Source organism: Ascaphus truei, unplaced genomic scaffold, assembly GCF_040206685.1.
Source record: "Ascaphus truei isolate aAscTru1 unplaced genomic scaffold, aAscTru1.hap1 HAP1_SCAFFOLD_1833, whole genome shotgun sequence".
In the NCBI taxonomy this organism is placed as follows: Eukaryota; Metazoa; Chordata; class Amphibia; order Anura; family Ascaphidae; genus Ascaphus; species Ascaphus truei.
The window spans coordinates 15,849-36,112 of record NW_027454735.1 but is presented as its reverse complement, the minus strand read 5'-3'; the positions used below and the strand labels follow the sequence as shown (position 1 = coordinate 36,112).

General features: G+C 49.8%; 1 pseudogene; it reads right to left on the bottom strand.

Annotated features, from left to right (window-relative positions):
- Window positions 1–19,850, bottom strand: part of LOC142476975 (uncharacterized) — a 30,121-nt pseudogene extending 10,271 nt beyond the window's left edge.
- Window positions 19,851–20,264: the final 414 nt, after the last annotated feature.

Below are 20,264 nucleotides of genomic sequence, written 5' to 3'. Positions count from 1 at the left end.
CAACTGGAACTACTAAAAATATACTTTTTATTTTAAACAACATCAATTTATTTTATCTAACGCCTGGTCTCTCAGCTAGTAGTGCATATAATGTGGAAATTATATGTTACAAATAATATTATACAATGCATATACACAATATAATTGTATAAGTGCAATAAGTGTTGAGTGCCATCCTAATTCTGAAGTCCTGCAGCCAGGAAGTCACCAGGATTATCCAAATCCTATATCAGGCCTGCACAACTCGTAAATCGAGAAGGGCCGAACTGCTCCAAGGAAAACAAAATTTGGGCCACACGGGTAAAATCATCATTATCATCATCATCTTCTTTTCTCCAGCACCTCTCATCATCATCATCCTCATATATCTCCCCCAGTACCCCTCATCCTCATATCTCCTCCAGAACCCCTCATATCTCCTCCAGAACCCCTCACTATCAACCTTTGCGATACTCCCCATCTATCTCTCATATCCCCATCTCTCCCCCTCACCCACACATGTAATACTCCCCCTCCACATCACACACAATACCCCCCTGCACACCACACACATCCCACCCCCCTGCACCTCACATCCTTCTCCCCCCTGCACCTCACATCCTTCTCCCCCCTGCACCTCCAATGACCCTCCCCTGCACCTCCAATGACCCTCCCCTGCACCTCCAATGACCCTCCCCTGCACCTCCACCCTCTCTCCCCTTGCACATCACCCCCCCTCCCTCCCCTTTCACATCACCCCCCTCCCTACCCTTGCACATCACCCCCCTCCTTCCTCTTGCACATCCCTCCCCTCCCTCCCCTTGCACATCACCCCCCCTCCTCCCTCCCCTTGCAGATGTGTGTCAAGTAAATAGTTTTACTTTAATAAACGGGGAAATTACATTTGACATTTCTTTTGGTGGTGGCAGCATATTAATGGATAGAGTGTAACAGAATAAGGGTAAATATTAACTCGTTGAAAGTACCTACCCCAGGAAAAAGGAGACTTGGCTAGTTTAGCCATGTGTATTAACCGTGTTTGCATATTTATACAAGTCATGTTCTCACAAGAGTGCTGTTCGTAACAGATGGTATATGGGGAAAGATTGGGGTGAGATATTGTTAATTTGAGGGATCATTGCAGTCTATGAGGAGGGTGGGGGGGCAGTCTGCGTGAGGAGGGGGGGCAGTCTGCGTGAGGAGGGGGGCGCAGTCTGTGTGAGGAGGGGGGAGGCGTCTGTGTGAGGAGCGGGGGGCAGTCTGTGTGAGGAGAGGGGGCAGTCTGTGTGAGGGGGGGGCAGTCTACGTGAGGAGGGGGGGCAGTCTGTGTGAGGGAGGGGGCAGTCTGTGTGAGGGAGGGGGCAGTCTGTGTGAGAGGGGGGGTAGTCTGTGTGAGAGGGGGGGCAGTCTGTGTGAGGAGGGGGGGCAATCTGTGTGAGGAGGGAGGGGGCAGTCTGTGTGAGGAGGGAGGGGGCAGTCTGTGTGAGGAGGGAGGGGGCAGTCTGTGTGAGGAGAGGGGGCAGTCTGCGTGAGGAGGGGGGGCAGTCTGCGTGAGGAGGGGGGCGCAGTCTGTGTGAGGAGGGGGGAGGCGTCTGTGTGAGGAGCGGGGGGCAGTCTGTGTGAGGAGAGGGGGCAGTCTGTGTGAGGGGGGGGCAGTCTACGTGAGGAGGGGGGGCAGTCTGTGTGAGGGAGGGGGCAGTCTGTGTGAGGGAGGGGGCAGTCTGTGTGAGAGGGGGGGTAGTCTGTGTGAGAGGGGGGGCAGTCTGTGTGAGGAGGGGGGCAATCTGTGTGAGGAGGGAGGGGGCAGTCTGTGTGAGGAGGGAGGGGGCAGTCTGTGTGAGGAGAGGGGGCAGTCTGTGTGAGGAGGGGGGCAGTCTGTGTGAGGAGGGGGGCAGTCTGTGTGAGGAGGGGGGGCAGTCTGTGTGAGGAGGGGGGGGGCAGTCTGTGTGAGGAGGGGGGGGGCAGTCTGTGTGAGGAGGGGGCAGTCTGCGTGAGGAGGGGGTGCAGTCTGCGTGAGGAGGGGGGGCAGTCTGCGTGAGGAGGGGGGGCAGTCTGTGTGAGATGGGGGGCAGTCTGTGTGAGGAGGGGGGGCAGTCTGTGTGAGGAGGGGGACAGTCTGTGTGAGGAGGGGGGGGCAGTCTGTGTGAGGAGGGGGGGCAGTCTGCGTGAGGAGGGGGGGGCAGTCTGTGTGAGGAGGGGGGGCAGTCTGCGTGAGGAGGGGGGGGCAGTCTGTGTGAGGAGAGGGGGCAGTCTGTGTGAGGGGGGGGCAGTCTACGTGAGGAGGGGGGGCAGTCTGTGTGAGGGAGGGGGCAGTCTGTGTGAGGGAGGGGGCAGTCTGTGTGAGAGGGGGGGTAGTCTGTGTGAGAGGGGGGGCAGTCTGTGTGAGGAGGGGGGGCAATCTGTGTGAGGAGGGAGGGGGCAGTCTGTGTGAGGAGGGAGGGGGCAGTCTGTGTGAGGAGGGAGGGGGCAGTCTGTGTGAGGAGAGGGGGCAGTCTGCGTGAGGAGGGGGGGCAGTCTGCGTGAGGAGGGGGGGCAGTCTGCGTGAGGAGGGGGGCGCAGTCTGTGTGAGGAGGGGGGAGGCGTCTGTGTGAGGAGCGGGGGGCAGTCTGTGTGAGGAGAGGGGGCAGTCTGTGTGAGGGGGGGCAGTCTACGTGAGGAGGGGGGGCAGTCTGTGTGAGGGAGGGGGCAGTCTGTGTGAGGGAGGGGGCAGTCTGTGTGAGAGGGGGGGTAGTCTGTGTGAGAGGGGGGGCAGTCTGTGTGAGGAGGGGGGCAATCTGTGTGAGGAGGGAGGGGGCAGTCTGTGTGAGGAGGGAGGGGGCAGTCTGTGTGAGGAGAGGGGGCAGTCTGTGTGAGGAGGGGGGCAGTCTGTGTGAGGAGGGGGGCAGTCTGTGTGAGGAGGGGGGCAGTCTGTGTGAGGAGGGGGGGCAGTCTGTGTGAGGAGGGGGGGGGCAGTCTGTGTGAGGAGGGGGGGGGCAGTCTGTGTGAGGAGGGGGCAGTCTGCGTGAGGAGGGGGGGCAGTCTGCGTGAGGAGGGGGTGCAGTCTGCGTGAGGAGGGGGGGCAGTCTGTGTGAGGAGGGGGGGCAGTCTGTGTGAGATGGGGGGCAGTCTGTGTGAGGAGGGGGGGCAGTCTGTGTGAGGAGGGGGACAGTCTGTGTGAGGAGGGGGGGGCAGTCTGTGTGAGGAGGGGGGGCAGTCTGCGTGAGGAGGGGGGGGCAGTCTGTGTGAGGAGGGGGGGCAGTCTGTATATAAAATTCTGTATTTCTAATGAACCTTTGAAATGTTGGAACATGTCCCCTGTGTATTGGGCAGTAACAGGTCTCATTCCGCCTCCCATGCATGTTACACACCCGGCTCCCCCCTTCTCTGCCCCCTCACCCAGTAAGAATATTTAGCAGCAGCCATTCCCATGTGAGGTGAGTGCATGAAACCCCCATGTAATAGTCAGGTCTCTGCACACAGTGTGACAGGAGGTGCATGTGATCAGCGCTTCTGTATAACTATATTACACACACATAAGGAACAAGGCATTACTTCCTACCTGGGGGCAGCTGCAGCATGTAGGGGAGGGGAGGCACTATGTGCTCTGATTGGCTGACCTCTGAGTGATGTCATGAGCTCCCAATGTGTTCTGGGTTTTGTAGTCCTGCTGCCTTCAGAGTTACAACATCGGATCAGGAGCAGGACTACAACTCCCAGAAGCCCTTGCTGAGAAGGGAAATAATCTCTTGAAAGATAGCCACGAATCAGTAGAGGCTCAGGGTGACTACATTCATTGGCTGCTGTATGCCATGTGATCACATCCCTTTGGCTGTTGTAAGCTGTATTCTTGCTCCCTATTCAAAGCTCTAACTGCTGAAGCAGGGGAACCATAACTCCCAGAATCCTTAGAGTGAAACCCCATAACACCAGAGATCAACCAATCAGAGGTTTATCCTCTCTCTCCCCAAGGCTGGATGTGATGTTTATTTACTGTGTAATACTGACATTATAATAAATCTCTCTCTGATTTCTCCACTTCCCCCCTTCCTCTCTCTGACTCGCTTCTCCCCATCCATCCAGAGCCACAGACAGCATTACCAGGCCCCCACCCCACGTGTCGGCGGCCTTGCGAGAACCCCCCCCACGTGTCGGCGGCTTAGCGAGAACCCCCCCACGTGTCGGTGGCCTTGCGAGAACCCCCCCCCCCCCCATGTGTCGGTGGCCTTGCGAGTACCCCCCTCCCACACATGTTGTCCTTTCCAGACGCCCCCCACCTGTTTTCTCTTACACTCCCCCCTTCTCACACACCTCGTCACTATCAACCCCCTTCTTAAACTCCCCCGTCACACTTTCCTTACACTCCCCCATCACCCTTTCCTTGCCCTTTGTTCCTTCTGTCCACAGAACAGGCCCACCCAAACAGTGTGTGTGGAGTAGCGCTCCCCCTGTGTAGAGTCGCTGGTACACATTTTTACCCTTGGTCTCAGGCCAGACCAGGGCATATGGGAGATCCTGGATCAGCAGAGCCGCAACGTGATCCCACGACGTGGGGTCTGCCAAGTCCCCTCTCTCCTTAACAGTGGTGTCCGTCTCTTGAGGGAGCTCCAGACAATGTCTATAGTGAGGCCTGTGGTCTGGTCCAAGAACGCAGGCCGCAGATCATCACGTGGCATCCGTCCACCGGTGCAGCAACACTCTCAATATACAAATACTAAGGGAAGCGTCTCTATCTGGGGCCTTCCCTACAGCACACACAATCTAGAATGGCTCAGGGCCTAGCAGGGGTCTGCGGGGCAACTCTAGGCCTAGTCCAGAGAAGCACTGCTCCCTGGACACTACCAACTCTGTTGCCTCCTCTGCTCCGACTCACGGCTCCAGTTCGCGCCAAAGTCTCTCCTGCTTCCTGTGAGGATTCGTGAGCCATATTGACTGTACCACCCCACATGGGGTGCCTGCCCTGGAGGAGAATGGGACATGTAGTCCCTTGCTCTGTCATACAGAGCCCCTAAAATGGCCACCGCACTCACTGGTGTGCTGCGCATGTGCGTATCTAAAATGGCCGCCTGCCTACCGAAACCGTCGCAGTGGTTTTGTGCATGCCTTTTCAACAAATATATTCTTTTGCGTACTACCACCAAGTGCTGCCTCGTGATTTCCTTCGGGTATCTTCTTCTCTGTATGATTGTGTATGGGACAAGCACCAGCTCCTACTATAACTACCGGAGTGCCAACTGTCTCACTTAACTATATACATAAATATACAGGGATATTTTGTGACGGTATGCGTCGGTACAATGTTCCTGCGCCTTTTTTCAGAGTGACGTTGACACAGGATCAGGGCCAACGACGGTGGGAGAGCTGGGACAACTGTCTTGAAGTTGGGCCCGGCCAGAGGTCGCACCACGCATCCACGTCCAACTGCCGGGCCTCAGCTCTCCCTACCTGTGGCCCGGCCTTCATTGAAGCTCCACCGGAAGTCTCTCTTGTTCTTTTACATTTGGGCTCCCCACGAGCCGTTATCAAGAGCACCACAAGTGTAAGTACAGTGAACAAACTTATACTCTTAACCCTCACACCATGACACCCCCAAAACACCCAGCGAAAAAACATGGGGGGAGGAAACCTAGTGGGACCAGATCACAAAGCGAATAAAAAGGGGAGGGAGGAGGAATGCGTTGGGGCTGTGCTGCATATCTCCATAACTGTACATCCCCAGTACCACACTGCACATTGTCACAATAAAGAACTCTAGTAATGTAACTGTGACAATAGAGGACACTACTGCAACCAATTAAGTATCAATCCTGTGCAGCAAAAGCCATTATGAAAGAAAACCAGAGACTACAGAATGAGTACGTGGGTAACGTCCATGTAAGGCGGCCATGTTCTGAGTGGGAGGAGCATCGGAAGTCCAGGAGGGCAGACTGAGCAGGCACAAGTATCAAAGTTAAAGCAGTAAAACGTGAAAAATACTATGTTTTTTTTCCTCCTAAATAAATACATTCTGTAATATTAGAGAATACTGTCTGTAGTTGATTTTTTTTTAACTCCTAATGCCATTTCTAATGATTTATTTTAATGTACTGATCATCCTTTTGTTGCCACAGCCACATTTATTAAGTCATATCCACTTCCTCTTTTCAAAGAGGCTCTCACACACACCATTTTGAGCTCTGCCCTTCGGCAACAAAGTATCACAAACAGATCTGTTGCTGTGTTCCAAACAGCAGACTGTCTGTTGTTCTGAAAGCTGTACCAAAAATGTGTTACAGTTAGAAATATAATGGATCCCGTCCCCCTATCCTCATCCTTCCTGTGCTGCAGAGTGATTACTGTAACACAAATAGATAGAGATGGAGAAGCGATCAAATGCTAGGTTTAATAACCAATAATAGCCAAAGACAATATCCAAGGATAATCCAGAAGCAATAATAATGAGTAAAAATAGTAGCTAACAATATTGGGTTAATATGCCTCCTGAAGACAGGTAATGGGCAGGATTAACCCACCACGATCAGTCTCATTGGAAGTAACCCTGTAGCAATAAAGTACTCACAATTCCTTGGTATGGGGCTGACAGGATGTGCAGCTTCCAGTGGTGGTAGATAACAGGAAGTGGAAAGGAGCGCATGATCCAACAGGAGCAAAGAGAGGAGAGGACCCAATTCCAAAAAAATATAAACTTTATTAAGTCATAGACCTAAAAATCCAACGCGTTTCGAACGCTGGTGCGTTCTTTATCAAGGATAACATACACTGTTAAAACATCCTATTATATACCCCCCTTACCTGAGATCCATTCGCGCCAAAAAGAGCCGCACAGTGACGTCATGACGGCCGTACGTGCTCACTGCGCATGCGCGGACCGCCTAGACGATAAAATCTATTGTCTCCAAACATTGGAATGTTTTATCTATAGATCCAATCTTGAATAAATATATTAAATCTTGCCCCCCAAATTTGTTTATCGTAGGGCGAGAACTGTTGGTTCTTACATTTCCCCAAGTGACATTACAGTTCCCAACAGAAACAACACTAGAGCTCTACTGCGCATGTACCAACTAGCAGGGGGAATAGGTCAAAAAGTGTTCCCACGTTAATGAGTGGCTAGAGGTAATTGAAAACCAATCCACTGTACACAATGTTAAGGATAGGGCACAAAAGGTTTATAAACTGATGTCCACCCTGTTTCCTTTGTCTTCTAAATATCATCTGAATGCTACCTGATTGCGAGAGAATTGCTATGCTTCATACTTCTCATTCCCCAACCCCAAAGTAAGTGTACTTCTTGTTTGTTACTGTATTATTCGTGTGTTCACCTATCCAAAGAAATAAATATACTTTATTATATCTAAGACTCGTTCAGTTCAACCCAGTGATTTGTGTAACCTTTAATACCTGTGGCAGGCTATCGTCACAGTACAGGAGGAATCTTCTGAAAGGAGGGCCACTACAAGATGTGCGGCTAAGTGTCGGCTGCTGTGATGGGCAGTCTGCCACAAGAGATGCTAATAAAGATGCCCATGAAAAGACCCTTCTTCCTGTGCGTGGAGTTACTCAGGGAGAAGGTGCACCTAGGAGTTCCCCGTCAGAAACTCCTCCCTGCTATCATGGGGATCTGGATGGGGTGGAGGCACTGTACCAAATGTGAGTAGGACTCAGCACACTATCTCAGACGCCTGTCATGCTGAAGTCCCCATTACCACCCAGCGGGAGACTCAGGAGTCCTGTGAGCCAGCAGGTGCACCACAGGACACAGACATGTAATTGGGACAGTTTCTCACATATGGGGCAGGATCAGAAGGGCCCAGGGAAACACCGTTACAGCAGCATATCAGCACAGCATCAAGGTCTGTCACATCATCATTCCTCTCTGTCTAGCTCAGAGCCCTGGCTAGCATCATGTTCTACTTTTCTCCCCCCCCCCCCTCTTAGCATGGGGGGAAGGGAAGAGACAGCTTTCTTCTGTGTTGTCTCCTCTCTCAGCTCTTCATCAACACTAACTAACTGATTAACTGACTGACTAACTGTATCTTAATTTTGGAGGTATGTCCCAATTTGAACATCTCAGGGGAGTGTCTCTAACTTTGACTCATTACAAGACAAAGCCGGATACAGATTGCCCACACACACCAGGGTGCGTTCCAACCAATATCCACCCCTTTGACAACCTCAGAGTTGCAAGGCCCGCCCTTGAATATTGCTACACATTCAAGGCTGAAATACACATACAGATCTCTTGAAGGAATTAACCTTTCCACTGCCTGTTCTAACAGGAATGACAGAGGAAAAGCCCAGAACAAGAAGTAGAACAAGGTAAGGATCAAACGAACAACCGCTCCAGGAAAAAAGGTACTGTAAGGCGCTCACCAGCAAAAAAGGGGTAAAATTCAACTTTATTAAACTACATAAAAAACAAAGAAACAAACAGTGCTAGCTACTCTCCCACGCGTTTCACGCCCACTGTGGCGTTTTCTAAAGGACTCCTTGAGAAAGCGTCACAGTGGGCGTGAAACGCGTGGGAGAGTAGCTAGCACTGTTTGTTTATTTGTTTTTTATGTAGTTGAATAAAGTTGAATTTTACCCCTTTTTTGCTGGTGAGCGCCTTACCTTTTTCCTGGAGCGGTTGTTCATTTGATCCTTACCTTGTTCTGCTGTCGTCTGAGAGGATCTGTTACACCACCGGAGGCCAAATGGGAGACGCTTCTGGCAGCGTCAGGGAAGCAGCTGGAAGGGGGGGGATCAAGACGGTGTCTAATCATGAGTAGAAGCTACTCCACACCGGGCTTAGCCAGGGCTATGGGAACTATGTGATTATATATTAGACTTGAATACCAGGAAGAGATTGAGTGCGCGCGCACATTCCTGGCGTCCGCAACGGGAGCTTACCAGACCAGCTGCATGTGGATCGGCACACGGATGGAATAACGGGTGATGTGCCAAGATCGTTTTAATCACTGCTTATTACCTATTTATCTATTGTAAGTTTCCGTAATCTAGCAGCATTTATTAATAAATTATTTACTCACAGTATTATTCTATGGGGGCCGCGCTGTCTTCTTTTTGTTTCATCGAGTGAAGAGGAAAGTGGTTTGTCCTGAATGAGAATGGCTTTGCTTCATTTACCTTTAACATGACGTCAAGAAAACCAAAATGGCGCCGTCACATGGGACTAGAGCCAATGAGATCGTTGATTTAGTTCCGACGATATCATTGGCTCTAGTCCCATGTGACGGCGCCATTTTGGTTTTCTTGACGTCATATTAAAGGTAAATGAAGCAAAGCCATTCTCATTGGCTGCCTTCATTTCCTTTAAATGACGTCAGCATTATTTTTGTTCCTTAACCAAAATCACATGCTTTTCACGGACCAATCAGGACCGTGAGAACCATTTGATGCAAAATGTAACGTCATAGACCTATAAAAGCCTATGTTGTCTCATTTTACAGCTAGACGTCGTGGGGAGAGGACCTCCCCTCAGAAGAAGATGGCCAGTGCGTCGCAGAAGAAGATGAAGAAGCCAGAAGACCACGAAGACCCCGCAGACGGCAAAGAAGATCCCGAAAAGAAGACCACAGACGATATGGATTATAAAGACAAGAAAGAAGACACCACATTGGATTATCACTTAAACATAGTGACTAGTCGTTCACCTAGTAGTACATAAAGTTAAAAAACTTGGTGCACAGGGAAAAATTAAATAGCTAACACATGAACAAGTAACCACCAGGGGTCACTATAAGGCCTATAAATTGCACTCTAAAGTTGCAGTATCAATATTAGACACTGTTGGATGGAAAATATGTAATTAGTAGGACCAAAAGAAGGGTCCACTGACCCTAAGACGACAGGCTCAAAAGCGTAATTAAAACCAAAAAAAAAATAAAAACTTTAATAAATCTATTTATAACAAACACAACATATATAGTGAACATATAAACACAGGATATTAAAATCCCCAGTGGGAGAGACGGCTAAATATAGGGATGAGCTGGTATACATATACCTACTGCTCATATGGGAACTGATGCCCTAAACGGATATAAGGTATAAGGGTAGAATAACAGGCTATTTATAAAGGAACAAAAACTGTTAATAGGACTTGGCACTAGAGGATTGTTGCTAATAAAGTCATCTACCCAGAACAGCGCAAAAATAGACACGTAAAAATGTCCCCAGTATATTGGAAAACCAAAACAGGAACATGTCACACACTCAGTAACTGCGTGGATAATTACCACAGAGGGTATGTCTGTATTTACCGATATGATATAACGGAGGAGATTATATTCCTCAATATACAGACATTATATCGTGGTGGATATATCAGAGGATCACAGCTTTACAGAATATACTTCGCCTCAGTCTCTGTAGTGGTATAATCGCAGGGGGGAAAAAAAGGGATATTTAGCGGTGTCTGTCGCTGTACTACCTTATCTTCATATCCCCATACAAGAAGCCGTCTCTCCTAGTGACTCCTCCCCCTGCAGAAGCGTATGTGTGTGTGTGATATATATATATATACTAGCTGAGAGACCCGGCGTTGCCCGGGATGTAAATGCGTAATAGGTAGTATTATTTATAAATCGTGGAACAATAGATGACTATTTGTTGTAAAGGTTTCATAATAATGTTGAAAAGAAAGATGGAAGAAAATGTAATACGATGTTGTATAAAAATGGTTTATTGTAAACACACCACAGTACAATGTATGTTTTGGTGACATAAGTGATGTGAAAATGTGAGGCGTGTGTCTTCCTAGGGTGTGAGGCGGCGGATGGGTGTTCAGTACGGGTGGCGCGTGGGTAGTGAGTGCTGGCTGTGGGTCGGGGTCCTGCTAGGGTGTGAGGCGGCGGGTGTGTGGCGAGTGCGGGTGACAGCTGGTCAGTGATATTGTTGTGTAGGGGCAGGATGCGGCAGGTGTGTGTCGAGTGTGTGGGTTGTCTGTTGAATGCGTGCGGCGGGTGGGGGGAGGTGGGGTGAAGGGGGAGGAGGTGTGAAGGGGGAGGAGGGGGGAGGTGGTGTGAAGGGGGAGGAGGGGGGAGGTGGCGTGAAGGGGGAGGAGGTGGGAAGGGGAAGGGGGTGGGAAGGGGAAGGGGGAGGAGGTGGGAAGGGGAAGGGGGGGGTGGTGGGAAGGGGAAGGGGGGGGTGGTGGGAAGGAGAAGGGGGGGTGGAGGCGTTGGGAAGGGGGGGGGAGGCGGTGGGAAGGGGGGGAGGCGGTGGGAAGTGGGGGGGGAGGCGGTGGGAAGGGGGGGGAGGCGGTGGGAAGGGGGGGAGGCGGTGGGAAGGGGGAGGCGGTGGGAAGGCGGTGGGAAGGGGGGGAGGCGGTGGGAAGGGGGGGGGGGCGGTGGGAAGGGGGGGAGGCGGTGGGAAGGGGGGGGAGGCGGTGGGAAGGGGGGGGAGGCGGGAGGTGGTGGGAAGGGGGGTGGAGGCGGTGGGAAGGGGGGGAGGCGGTCGAAAGGGGGGGAGACGGTGGGAAGGGGGGGAGGCGGTGGGAAGGGGGGGGAGGCGGTGGGGAGGCGGTGGGGAGGCGGTGGGAAGGGGGGGGAGGCGGTGGGAAGGGGGGGAGGCGGTGGGAAGGGGGGGAGGCGGTGGGAAGGGGGGGGAGGCGGTGGGAAGGGGGGGAGGCGGTGGGAAGGGGGGGGAGGCGGTGGGATGGGGAGGTGAAGGGGGGAGGCGGTGGGAAGGGGAGGTGAAGGGGGGTGGAGGGGAGGTGAAGGGGGTGTGGAGGGGAGGTGAAGGGGGTGTGGAGGGGAGGTGAAGGGGGTGTGGAGGGGAGCTGAAGGGGGTGTGGAGGGGAGCTGAAGGGGGTGTGGAGAGGAGGTGAAGGGGGTGTGGAGGGGAGGTGAAGGGGGTGTGGAGGGGAGCTGAAGGGGGTGTGGAGGGGAGGTGAAGGGGGTGTGGAGGGGAGCTGAAGGGGGTGTGGAGGGGAGGTGAAGGGGGTGTGGAGGGGAGGTGAAGGGGGGGTGTAGGGGAGGGTGTAGGGGAGGTGAAGGGGGGGGTGGCGGGGAGGTGAAGGGGGGGGGTGGCGGGGAGGTGAAGGGGGGGGGTGGCGGGGAGGTGAAGGGGGGGGGTGGCGGGGAGGTGAGGAGTGGAGGTGAAGGGTAGGTGGAGGGGAGGTGAAGGGGGTGGAGGGGAGGTGAAGGGGGTGGAGGGGAGGGGTGGAGGGGAGGTGAAGGGGGGGGTGGAGGGGAGGTGAAGGGGAGGTGAAGGGGGGGGTGGAGGGGAGGTGAAGGGGAGGTGAAGGGGGGGTGGCGGGGAGGTGAAGGGGGGGGTGGTGAAGGGGGGGGTGGCGGGGAGGTGAAGCGGGGTGGAGGGGAGGTGAAGCGGGGTGGAGGGGAGGTGAAGCGGGGTGGAGGAAAGGTGAAGGGGAGGTGAAGGGGGGGTGAAGGGGAGGTGAAGTGGAGGGGAGGGTGAGGGGAGGGGAGGTGGAGGGGAGGTGAAGTGGAGTGAGGGGAGGGTGAGGTGAGGGGTGGGTGAGGGGAGGTGAAGTGGAGTGAGGGGAGGGTGAGGTGAGGGGTGGGTGAGGGGAGGTGAAGTGGAGTGAGGGGAGGTGAAGGTTTGTGAGGGGAGGTGAAGGGGGGTGAGGGGAGGTGAAGGGGGGGTGGAAGGGAGGGGAAGTGGAGTGAGGGGAGGGTGAGGGGAGGTGAGGGGTAGGGGAGGGTGAGGGGAGGTGAACGGGGGTGAGGGGAGGTGAAGGCCGCTCACTCACCCGTCCGGCAAGTCCCACGTGGATCTGAGGCGGGAGGCAGCGAGTTGTGGCCGCTCCCCCGCTGTGTCCCGGGCGCTCGCTCGCTCCCCCGCTGACTGTAGCGGCGCCGGGGGGGGGGACTGAAAGCGCGGGAAACAGGGAGGCTTCCGGCCGCCGCCGCGAGTGAGGCCGCCGCCATCTTGGGCACTCGGTGCCGCGAGGCAGGCTGCCTGGCCACTGGCTGTTCCCCCGCCGGGGAGGGGGGTGAGTTGTAGCGCCGGGGGGGGGCATGTATGTGTGGGGGGGGGAGAGGTGGGAGATATAGAGGGGGGGTCTCGCACGGCCGCTGACACTGGGTGGGGGGGGGGCGCTGAAGGGGTAATAATAGTGTGTGTCCCGCTGACTGTAGCGGCGCCGTAGGAGGGGGGGGGGGCGGGGTGAAAGCGCGGGAGACACGGGGAGAGGAGGAGGGGCGCGCGGGTCACGATGTTCAGGGAGGTGTGTGTGTGTGTGTGTGACACTGTGTGTGTGTGTGTGTGTGTGTGTGTGTGTGTGTGTGTGACAGTGTGTGTGTGTGTGTGTGTGTGTGTGTGTGTGTGTGACAGTGTGTGTGTGTGTGTGTGTGTGTGTGTGTGTGTGTGTGTGTGTGTGTGTGTGTGTGTGTGTGTGTGTGTGTGTGTGTGTGTGTGACACTGTGTGTGTGTGTGTGTGTGTGTGTCACTGTGTCACTGTGTGTGTGTGTGACACTGTGTGTGTGTGGTGACACTGTGTGTGTGTGTGTGTGTGTGTGTGTGTGTGTGTGTGTGTGTGTGTGTGTGTGTGTGTGTGTGTGTGTGTGTGTGTGTGTGTGTGTGTGTGTGTTTTGGCCCGTCACTCCGCCTCAGGCCAATGAGAGGTGTGCGGGGGCGGGCGGCCCAAGGGACCAATGAGATTGCCCCTAGGGACACCGGACATCCAGGCAGGCAAACATACAGTGCTTTCACTAATATAGTATAAGATATATTAGTGTGTGTGTGTTTGTGATTATATATATATATGTATGTATATGTGTGTGTGTATGTGGTATATATATATATAGTCTGTGTGTGTGTGATATATAGTGTGTGCGTGTGTGATATATATATATATATATATATATATATATTAGTGTGTGTGATATATATAGTGTATGTGTGTGTGTGTGTCTTAGATATGTATATATATGTGTATATATATGTGTGTGTGTGAGTATATATATATATTTTTTTTGTGTATGTATATATATATATTATATATATATATATATATATATATATATGTGTGTGTGTGTGTGTCACCACAAGTATCCAGTCACCCACCCACCGTCACCCTCCCAAAATAACGCTGCAAGGTCATGTGACGTCACCTTGCTATGGCAACGTGACGTCATTACGCCGGAGCGCGGGTAAGTTGGGGTTGGGGGCGGGGGGAGCGCGGGAGTGAGGGGACAGCCGGCAGGGGGGCGCAAGGAAAAAAATTTGCGCCCCCCTGATCTATATCATACACCAGGGGGGCGCAAACTTTTTTCCCCGCGCCCCCCTGCCGGCGGTCCCCTCACTCCCGCGCCCCCCCCCAACCCCAACTTACCCGCGCTCCGGCGTAATGACGTCACGTTGCCATAGCAACGTGACGTCACATGACCTCGCAGCGTCATTTTGACACCACGTTGCCATGGCGACGCAGGGAGGAAGCCGCCAGAGCCACGGTAAGTTAGGTTTACAGAGGCCCAGCAGCTCCCCCGGCACTTAATTTAAGTGCCTGCGGGAAGCGCGCGGGGCCTCTGTAAAACACCGCGCCCCCCGTCGGCAGTCTCGCGCCCCCCCTGGGGGTCGCGCCCCCACGTTTGCGCACCGCTGTCAAACACACACGTACATATACACCTACTGCTGCGGCACAGTTTATTCGAGCATTTGCCCGTTCTGTGCCGCAGCAGTAGCCTGGCGCGCGCCCGAGTGTGACGGGCGCGCGCCGAAGCAGCGGAAGAGCGCCCTCCGATCGGGGCGCTCTCCCTACCGCTGCCGGGTCCGCCGGGTCCCCCGGAACCCCCTGCCGCTGTCCCGCGATCGCGGGACACCAGGGCTCCCTCGGGGAGCCCCTGGACACGCGTGCAGGGGGCGCACGCTCCCGATGACGCGTGACCGCGCGTCTATGACGCGCGGCACGCCGAGGGGCTGCCACTAGCAAGCCGGGAGATTTCCCGGCTTGCGGTACCGACCACACTTCAATAAAGTGTGTCGGTAGTGTAAGCTCCGCAGGGCCCTGTGCCTGCAAAATGTCTCTGTAAAGTGCTATGTAAAACTAGCAGCGCTATACAAGAATAAGCCATTATTAATTTTAATAACACACACATTGAATTGTACACATTCACACAAAATTAAATATACATATTGTTTACAGTAGGATATATACAGATTTGATTTTAAATGAGTTGTTAATATTTAACATTAACTACACACGTGCAATGGAATAAGGTTTAATTAATTCATTCTGAGCTACTCTCCTTTTTTGCTGCTCTGTCAGTTCTGTGGGGAAGATCATGTGACCAGGCAATGACTGATACATTTGTGCTCCATGCTCGTGCACGGCTGTGGTGGGGGCAGGACTCACAAAGGGGTGTGCCAGAGCCTGTTACAGAAAAGGAAGGGGTTGTGCCTTTCTAAAGGGTTGCTATAGAAACAAAAATGCTCGTTACATTAGAATACATTAAAAATTGTCTTTCAAAGTTGTTTTTTAAAAAAAAGAAAATGCTACAAGTATTTTCTCACAGTACAGAACTGATTTATTAAAAAAAACACACATGCAGGATATTGACTGAACTGCAGCTTTAAACATTGCTGTTCTATGTAATGTTTTCTATTTTCTTGGCTGCAAGAGTCACTCCTCTGGTCCTTTTTGGAAAGAATTGAACTTGTAAGACTTCTGAAACGGCCTCCCACCAAGGGTTGAGTGTGCTTGCTAAGCCCCTTTATTGATTTGCACCTTATAGATCACCATAGATTGTCACTTACATTGTGTTATTTATGCACTTACATTGTGTTATTTATGCACTGTCGTTTATTTGCACTTAATTATTAAGCTCTGGGTTTTTGTTAGAGCGCTTTTGAGCACCTTTTTCTTTCGTTGTTTGTGGTGAGCACAGCATGACATTTAGAAACTTTAACCAACAACAGTGTCTGGCTGACTTTACCCACTGCCCTTTGTACAGAATCGACTTAATTCCCGACCCTGATTCTGCACTCGACATTTTCCAATGAGTTCTTAAAACTCTGTGATACCCATGCTCCACTAGGCAGAATAAGAGTACTGGGGGCCCACCTTCCATGTGTTACAACTGATCTTACAGTGTTCAATCATTTCAGGGATGCCTTGTGGAAAAGCTACAAAGTAACTGGCACTACCAAGGCTCTTAATCACTACAGATGCCTGTGGAATATGTGCACAAGGCAAACAGACGTGAGTCTTTATCTTCACTTCTTCCCGGTGACCGTGGGACAGCAGGACTAGTTTGATGACGGGTGGCAGTATGGGGGTTGTCTTATCTAGCTAGCTCGGGCTCAACTTTGCGGCTCCTGCTGCAGGATTCCCCTCTCCCCATCCGTTTGTCTTCTACCTGGACAATGTGTCTGATTCATGCACGGGCAGATTTATTGCTAGCATCACATTAACATCCTCTATCTCCTGTCTCACTACAATAAGTTCAATATTGTGGACAACTACGGACTTATTTATAGTCACTCTCATAATCTCCTACATATATCCAGGGCATAGGGGTTTCCCCATTTAACACGAAATAAATTGTACCAATTTAAGGACAATAACGCTGCCCACCAAAAAGGACAATTCTACTGGGAAACCTGGTGCTAAGGGGAGTGATCTGCACCGCTATGTCCAGTGAGGTGGTACTACAGCCCCATATGTGTTAACGCATAATATACATGATACCCCTACCTTTAAATACAATAAAATGACATATTACATCGTTTTGGGAAATAGATTCACAGGCAATCCCAGTGCTCCCAACAACTCTTGGACAAAGGCAGTGACCTTGATGAAAGGGATGGCAGGACCACGCTTAACCTTTACTTTAACCATCCTGTTGCCGTTTTAGTCACAGAGCCCATGTTAGTTTATTTTATTGATTGCTTGTAATCTTAACAATAAAACAGCACATGTACTGTAAGGTGTGTCAGACACCCATTTTCAAAGTCAAAACTTATGGAAATACACTAGATGCTTATTATAAAATATTAATTAAAAAATCCTATAAAAGAATTTTCAAACAATAGTAATTTTTTTAACACGAAAAAACAGTAAAAATTCCACACTTGCCTTACTTTTTTTAAGTAATAATAAAAAGCTAAATATTTAACACAATTACAAGAAAGGTGATATGTTTTTATAGCAGTTTAAAGATTTTTTTTAAACAATCCCCATATTTTTCAGACTGTTATATTAAAAAGCAAAACTTTTCTGTGTGCAAAACATTCACCACATTTAGAGCAAACATCGTTTTTCTCCTGTGTGAATTCTCTGATGTTGAACAAGATTACCTTTCCGATTAAAACATTTGTCACATTCAGAACATACAAATGGTTTTTCTCCTTTGTGACTTCTCTGATGTTGAACAAGATGACCTTTATAGTTAAAACATTTTCCACATTCAGAACATACAAATGGTTTTTCTCCTGTATGAGTTCTCTGATGTTGAACAAGATTACCTTTCTGATTAAAACATTTCCCACATTCAGAACATACAAATGGTTTTTCTCCTGTATGAATTCTCTGATGTTTAACAAGACTAACTTTGTAGTTAAAACATTTTCCACATTCAGAACATACAAATGATTTTTCTCCTGTGTGAATTCTCTGATGTTGAACAAGAATAACTTTCTGGTTAAAACATTTCCCACATTCAGAACATACAAATGGGTTTTCACCTGTATGAATTCTCTGATGTTTAACAAGACTAACTTTGTAGTTAAAACATTTTCCACATTCAGAACATACAAATGGTTTTTCTCCTGTGTGAATTCTCTGATGTTGAACAAGACTACCTTTCTTGTTAAAACATTTCCCACATTCAGAACATACAAATGGGTTTTCTCCTGTGTGAATTCTCTGATGTTCAACAAGGCTATTGTTCTGTTTAAAACATTTCCCACATTCAGAACATACAAATGGGTTTTCTCCTGTATGAATTCTCTGATGTTCAACAAGCCTATCGTTCCGATTAAAACATTTCCCACATTCAGAACATACAAATGGGTTTTCTCCTGTATGAATTCTCTGATGTTGAACAAGACTACCTTTCTGGTTAAAACATTTCCCACATTCAGAACACACAAATGGTGTTTCTCCTGTGTGAATTCTCTGATGTTTAACAAGACTACCTTTCTGGTTAAAACATTTCCCACATTCAGAACACACAAATGGTGTTTCTCCTGTGTGAATTCTCTGATGTATAACAAGGTGTGATTTATAAGAGAAATGTTTCCCACATTCAGAGCAAGTCATCTCTCCTTTGTGAATTTTCAGATGTTTAGCAAGATCTGAGTTACTAGTAAAGCATTTCTGACATTCAGAGCAATTATACTGCATCTCTGTGGCATGTGTTCTTTGGTGAGTTCTATAAGCCGACTCATTATTGAAGTTTTTAGCACATTCACAGCATGTATAGCTATTTAAAGACAGGTTAGTGGGAACTTGTCTTGCTTTAGTATTTCTTTTGTTACAGTTTGTAATAGAAGTACATGCATATTCTCTCCCTGTATGTTCTCGAAGTGACCAAATGTGGGAGTCTGTGAGATTTCGTTTTTCCTGTGAAATTGATATCTTAGCCATAATTCTTACAGATTTTCTCAGACTCTGGCTTGGTATATTTTGACCAATGTGATTTTGTCCTTGATAAATATGGGTAGCACTGACATCTTCCATTACACAATCTGGTGAACAGTGCAAAATAGGATATCCTTCAGGGGAATTCCTGCTCACGAATCCATCAGCTGGGGAAAAAATGGGAGTAAAGAAATTCATTAACATCTGACATACAAAATTATTTTCAAACGTCAGATTTCGTTTCAGATTGTAAAGAGACACTACAAACATGGTAACATTTGAAACAAATTTGGTATTCAGTAACTGTTAGAAGTGCAGAAAAGCATTCAAAATTGCAATACACTATTTGTGAGGATATTGTTTTCCAGAGTTATATACAATAAAACTGGAAATCAGGAAGCTTATGTACCACATCTTTCAACTCTATTATGGGACTAGTATAGTTAAAAAGGACATTAGTAATGATTGGCAGATATTCTTATTTCTGATCAAGTTTCCTTTTTATGAAATATGTTATATCAGCGGTGTGCAAACTAGGGGGCGTGAGACTATCTGTGGGGGGCGCGGGGTTTACAGAGGCCCTGCGCTCTTCCCAAAGGCACTTAAATTAAGTGCCGGGGAAGCAGCAAAGGCCTCTTTAAACCTCAACTACCTTGGCTTCGGCGGCTTCTTATACGTGTCGCCATGGCAACGCGGTGTCAAATGACGCCGCGAGGTCATGTGACATCACGTCGCCGCCAGAGTCGAGGTAAGAGAGGAGGGGCGCGGAAAGAGGGGAACTGCCGGCAGGGGGCGCAGGGAAAAAAAGTTTACGCTCCCCTGTGTTATATAATGATTGTTCCTAGAGCACCCACCACTAAAGTGTTTATTACTCACCTGTGCTGATATCTGTAGGACTTTCCTTCTCCTTAAACTGCTGGTGACAACTTACATAAGGCTCTTCTCCTTGCTCAATCATTGATACAATCTCAGGCTTCACATTGACACATCCTGTATATGTCCGGGGAGACACGTATATATGTAGTGTTTGCACCATACATAAATCTTATTCCCTTTATCTGCTATATTATGATGTCAAGTGTATTGTATTACTGCTGTGAAGTGCTGTGGACGGCGCTATATAAAGCTATATATAAATTACAGGAGCTATATGTATATCTATTCATTTGACATATTTAGGGTAATATTTTCTTACCTAGAGACTGGAGGGTCTGCTAATTCTCCACCATCACATCCGTGTAAAGTTCCTTCTGTTCTTCTTTTAAATAATCCCACTCGTCCTTGGAGAAGTAAATTGCAACTTTATCAAACTCAACTGGTTCCTGAAAGAGAGAAAACTTAAAAATGTTATTGTTTGTTTGGCAGGGTAAAAAATCATCACTAGTATCAGAGCAGCCTCTGTAATTTCTGAGAGCCTCTTACTGTTCAATAAAGAATGTCTTGTGGCGTCACTCAGACTCTGCATTCAGCACATTTGTACATTCCCTGGTACACTACATTATCTGTCCTATTAGGGGAGTATCTTTTACAGTAGGTTATCCGTTCTGGAAGTAGCGTTGGATAGTGAAACCGTTGAAAAGTGAGTCCCATGTTAATCAGTGGCGGTGAGTCCTGGAACAGGATTTCATATTTTTCTGTCTCCCTTTGCGGCTCATAGGATTCATGTCTCCCTAGTTTAGCTGCCTGTTATTTTCCCTGTCCCAGCAGCTAGCTACATGTGAAAGGCAACATTATTGATACATATGTTGTTTACACAGCCCTA